Raw genomic sequence first — 6,128 nt, forward strand, 5'->3', positions numbered from 1 at the left:
TTCCATAGCCGACTCAAAGCCATGGACAGTCCTCTCCATTGTTGGGCCGAAGCCCTGGATAGTCCTGTCCGTTGTTGCCCCGAAGCCCTGGATAGACCTGTCCATTGTTGCCCCGAACACCTGCAGAGTCCTGTCCATTGTTGCGCCAAAGCCCTGGAGAGTCCTCTCCATTGTTGCCCCGAAGTCCAACATACTCTTAGTCAATGAATCTATTGACTCAGGCATCTTCTCCACTGCAGCCATCAGCTCCGTGTGTCTGACCCGGGCCTGTTTGCTCATCTCAGCCAGGCGACGGACCTCATCTGCACTCTGTGCAGCAGTCATCACGACCTGCCTTGCCCTCCGGGGAGACGGTGGCCGAACTTGCCTATCCCCCGTGCGTTGCTGCATGCCGCTTGGTCCGGCAACTGGTTCATCCTCAGAGCCCCCCCCCCTCCCCTCCAGGGGACTACTATCCCCAGTCTGTAGATGTGTCAGCTCCCCGGATTCTGCAACGGCTGGTCCGGATTCCTCCTGGTCCTCGCCTCCGGTGGCACTGGCACTGGCAGCTTCAGCGCGTTGAGCCCGAGTTGGTGCTGCTTCATCGGAAAGTGGGAGGTGGAAGAGTGGCTTTAGCAAAAGGACAGCTTTGCTGAAAGGCATGCCAGATTGCGGCAAGGCTCTGACATGGCTGCACACTGAGGATGCATGCTGGCGGGGGGACCAAGTGGAAGGCAACAGGTGAAAAAGGTGAGAGTCTTACCCTCGCTGTCGGTAATGGGGTCGGCAGATGCAGTGGTCACTGGACCAGACAGACGTCCTCCAAGTATCTGGTGCACTCTCTCCTCCAGATCCGTCAGAGTGACCACTTGTGGAGGTCCGCCACCGGTTCGACGCTGCTCCTTTCGGATCATGGCCAGTTTGGACTGCAGGGGAAAGAAGGGGAAGTTCTGTAACATGAGGCCTTGAGAGATCATCGTTTGCCCCCCATGGTGCAAGAGCCCTTACATGAGGCCTTGAGAGATCATCGCATGCCCCCCATGGTGCAAGAGCCCTTACATGAGGCCTTGAGACATCTGTCCATGTGTGTGCCCAGAAAGGGCCATGGGTGCATGCTGACAGATGGCCATTGGGGCATCATTGCAGCAGGGTGCCCGAAGTCAGCTGCAGATGGAGGGAATCAGAAGATTGCTAAACCATCACTCACCCTAACGATCCGTGTGAGGTCGTTGAATTTCTTCCTGCACTGAACAGGGGTCCTGGTTGCCATGCTGCTGGAGCTGACCCTCACAGCGACCTCCCTCCAAGATCGTCGGTAAGCCTTCTGATTCGGCCTCTTGCCATTATCCGGATACAGGACCTCTCGACGGCGCTCAACTGCAGCCACCAAATGGTCCAGAGCCTCAGTGCTGAAGCGCTCTGCTCTCTGTCTAACCTTCTCCATGATGAACAACTTTGTACCACCAGACAAGGGCGAGCGCCGAATCTGAGGCCTACAGGGCATTGGGTGTTGAAGCTCAGGCTGACTGACCCACCCCTTTAGGAGCCGGCCGGCGCCTGGAGGTCTCGTGGTTTCCCGTAATTGAGATCACCTGCGCTGCGCCCGTCCGCGTCGATATTGAGTAGCGCCAGAACTTTTGCGCCTTAAGAGCACCGTGCAATGGCTGAATTAACGCCTCAAGACCCTTTGGGGGCGATGCAACCCAATATCTTGCCAGGCAGCGATAACTTTCGTCTGGCTATAAACTTAGCGCTTCGCCAGTTCTAACGCCTCAAGCGAGGCTATACCCAATTTCTAGGCCAGAATGTTTAAAAATAAGAGTGCAACAGAAAATGGGGCCAAAACAAGGAGAAATGGTAAAAAAACAAAGTTAAAGGGCTGGATTTTCTCAGCCCCGAGGAGATGGGTATGGAGGCGAGACTGCCGGTAAGGTTTCAGAATGTGGGGGTGGCTGGCAAACCTGCCCCCATCCTGCCTCCGTGACCTCTTGCCAGGAGGCGGGAAGTCCTCCAGCCCAGAACCCGTCTCTTCGAGGCAGGAAAGGGATTAAATCCTTTTAACTACCTGTTAACAGGTAGTTAACAGGCAGAAAAAAGGATTAGTCCCATTTTACCTTTTCAAGTGCAGGCTTCCCAACCTCAGAGAACCCCGCTGGGGTGGAGGAGACGTGAAGGAGGTCTGCGGGGGTCGGAGGGGTCTGAAAGTGAGATGTAGAGGTGAGTGATGGGTGCAAGTGTGGAGTGGTAAGTATGTAAGGTGAGTGCTAAGTGTTATAAAATGTTCACTTACCTTTGTTTCTGCCTACAGCCTTCAGCCGCGGTGGTTCCGGAGTCCCGACATCTTCGTTGTAGATTTCACAGACTGGCTGTTGGATCCTCCGAACCAACAGTCATCTGATTTCTACAAAGTAGAAAGGTTTGATGAGTCCCGAACCCAAGGGCTCATCAAACTACACAGAAAGTCAATGTTTGACAGCTTCACAGAACTGTCAAATGCTGACATTTCATCTTTCAAGAAGTCTTGAGAGATGGCACATCAGATGTTGACGTGCTCTGCCAGTGACTTCCCCCTAATTGGCCTGCTGAGCCCGCAGGACGGGCTTAACAAGGTCAATCAGGGAAAATCCCGCTGGCTGGCCAGAGGCTGATGGAGGCATGTTCAGATATGAGAACTGCTGGCGGTATACCCTGGGTGGGTAAGGCCTCCTTTGCCGACGCCTGTTGCCCCCTCTCCATCTGGCCATGTCTGCCACTCTCTCACGGCGTCTGTGAGCCCTTTGAATGCAATGGAGAAGGCCAACATTTGCACCCATTGCAGCCCCCATTATATGTTTCCAATCAATGATATGGCTCTGAAGTTAAAGACAAGTGGAAAGCTGTGGCCTGAAGCCACAAGTGCCTGTGCGAGTGTTGAGCCAAACCAGAAAGCTCTCTACCATTGTCTCTCTGCAAAGATCCGTCTCTCACAAAGAAGGAGTGTTGCAAAATGGCTGCCTTTTCTACTGCAGGAGGAGTGCCCTTTAATTTGCGCCCCCCGCGCCCTGCAGCGACTGAGAACCGTTCCCCTCTACCAGTCGCTAGGGGCGCCAGGCGCACAATAGGCCGGCGCCGCTGAATTTCCGGTTTGGGGCGAACAAAGGGCGTTGCACGATGAAATGACGTCAGGATCTGCGCGCGCAGCTGAGCGCGCGCAAAGGCTTTGCGCCGCCGCTAAATCTTTACTGAAGTTGGGGAGAGGCACAGATCGCGCTGCGCCCGGCCATTAGCTGCCTAACGCCCCACATCTCCTCCTCCTAAGGCGCTAGCGGCTGGCGCAAACAACTGAATTTCTAGGCCTTTGAGTCCTCTGCACAACTTGCTTTCCCACCCATCTTTGTATCATCTGCAAACTTGGCTACATTACACTCATTCCCTTCATCCAAGTCATTAATGTAGATTGTAAATAGTTGAGGCCCCAGCACCGATCCCTGGAAAGGTCTGTGCAGGACCACCAGAGGAGGAGGAGGAGGAGGAGGAGGAGGACCAGCACAGGAGGGAGGCAGAAAGTGCAAGGGCCGCCCGTCGGCGGCTTATTGAATGTCGGTTCTAGGCCCCCTCTCAGGGAATGGCTTGTGGCACAAGAAGAATGTAGCCGCTCCACAAGCCCTCAGCTGAGCAGGGCAACCAGGACTTCCAAAAGAAAGCATGGACAGTGCGATTTAAGAACATTTATTTCTTTGAAACCTCTGCCCTTCCCACATTACAAACTAATGGAGAGAAGACCCCCCCAAAAACACAAATCGAGCAGTCTCGGCCTTTCAAAAAACACAAATACACCAGTCTCGGCCTTTCAAAAAAACAAATCCACCCTCCCCCTTTAAGAGCTCACCGGCGCCAGAGTGTCTGCAGTCAATCAGCAGCCTGCCGCACCTGCGCTGCGCCCGCCCTCGGGGGTTTCGCCCCGGGCCGCCGGCTTAGCGCCTAATGATAATCGTGCATCGCCTGTTTTAGCGCAGCAGCAATCTCTTGGGGCGATGCCACTGAATATCGGCGAAGGTGGCGCGAAGTTGCGCCGGGCGCAAACTTTAGCGGCCGCCCGCCTGTAGCGCCCCAAACGTGGCTATACTGAATTTCTAGGCCAAAGAATCTGCAAAGGGATATAGACAGGCTAAGTGAGTGGGCAAACATTTGGCAGATGGAGTATAATGTGGGAAAGTGCGAGGTTATCCACTTTGCAGGAAAAATAAAAAAGCAAATTATTATTTAAATGGAGAGAGATTACAAAATGCTACAGTTCAGAGGGACCTGTTTGGGTCCTTGTGCATGAAACACAAAAAGTCAGCATGCAAGTGCAGCAATTAATCAAAAAGGCAAATGGAATGTTGGCCTTTATTGCAAGGGGGTTGGAGTATAAAAGCAGGGAAGTCCTGCTACAACAGTACAAGGTATTGGTGAGACCACACCTTGAGTACTCCGCACAGTTTTGGTCTCCTTATTTAAGGAAGGATATACTTGCATTGGAGGCAGTTCAGAGATGATTCACATGGTTGATTTTTGAGATGAGGGGGTTGACTTATGAAGAAAGGTTGAGCAGGTTGGGCCTATACTCATTGGAATTTAGAAGAATGAGCGGTGATCTTATTGAAACATATAAGATACTGAGGGGGCTCGACAAGGTAGATGCAGAGAGGATGTTTCCCCTCGTGGGGAAATCTAGAACTCGGGGGCACAGTCTCAGAATAAAGGGTCGCCCTTTTAGAACTGAGATGAGGAGGAACCTCTTCTCTCAGAGGGTCGTAAATCTGTGGAATTCTCTGCCCCGTGGAGGCTGGATCATTAAATACATTTAAGGTGGAGATAGACAGATTTTTACAAGATAAGGGAGTGAAGGGTTATGGGGAGTGAGCAGGGAAGTGGCTTTGAGCCCAAGATCAGCCACGATCTTATTGAATGGCAGAGCAGGCTCGAGGGGCCAAGTGGCCTATTCCTGCTCCTATTTCTTATGTTCTTATGTGATATCATTTGGACCATATCTGACAGGCGTACTTTCATGTTGAGGAAATCTACATGATATAAGGGGTTAATTTCGGGAGCTTGCTGGGTAAAAGTTTTCAGACTTGACACAGGTCAAGAGTACAGCCAAGAACAGATGTCTGCCCTCTTAATGAGAATGTAGAAGTGAGACAATGGGTTCCGTTTGAAGTACCCAGTGACCTAATAACTTGTTAGACCTAGTCTCCAGATACATGATTAAGATTAAAGAGGACCTCCGGTTACACGATTCATATCCTGTTATAGATTAACAGTTGACTTATGTGTCCAGGATCCTTCTGTCAATATGTCATAAGACTTAATGATTAATCTAAAATGTATCCTGATTGAGGAACAAAGGAATGTCAATTAAACTTGTTTGTTACACTGTATAAATATGGAACGCTTACGCTGTATCATTGGAATAGTAGCCTCACCCCTTGAGTGGAGGTACTGATTCCTCTTGCAAGTTAAATAAAAGGCCTGTCCGTCTGACGAATCCAAGAGTGTATTGAGTCATTACCCAGAGCTAAGAAAAAGGCACTTCAACAATTTGGAGGTTCCACCGAGATGGCTTGCTGTACCAATTGGTGAGTTAACAGACGCCGAGTACGTTGCTCGGTTAGGAAAATCCCATCGGCCGAAGGTGGTGTTTTGCCACATTTTTGGGACTTTCCCTGCCAGAAGCATAGCTGCGCATAGTCTGTTTATTCCATTGGACAGTACTGCCATCGGGTAATTGACTCACAAGGTTCGGAGGTTAAACTGCCGTTGTGACTGCTTCCCTTTCAGAAACGGAACAGAGGATCAGCCATGAGGCGCTGACGCCCCGCGAACTGGATCGTGCAGAAAAGGACGGTAGGAAGCGCTGAAATAAAGGTACCAGAGAGAGAAGGTTAAGTCAGGAATTTGATTAACTAAGGAGCTAGCGATTTACTGGAAATTGAACTAGCAAGGTTCCAGCTTGAAGTTAGTTGGGACAAATTGAAGGCCCTTTTTGCCAAAGATTTGGCTAAAGGGAGTAGGGTAGAGGGAGAGAGAGTGGGTGAAGTTAGTTGGGACAAATTGAAGGCCCTTTTTTGCTAAAGATTTGGCTAAAGGGAGTAGGGTAGAGGGAGAGAGAGTGGGCGATTGTCTGA

Source organism: Somniosus microcephalus, chromosome 6 (genome assembly GCF_052327205.1).
Source record: "Somniosus microcephalus isolate GS21.2 chromosome 6, FLI_Smic_1.0, whole genome shotgun sequence".
NCBI lineage: Eukaryota > Metazoa > Chordata > Chondrichthyes > Squaliformes > Somniosidae > Somniosus > Somniosus microcephalus.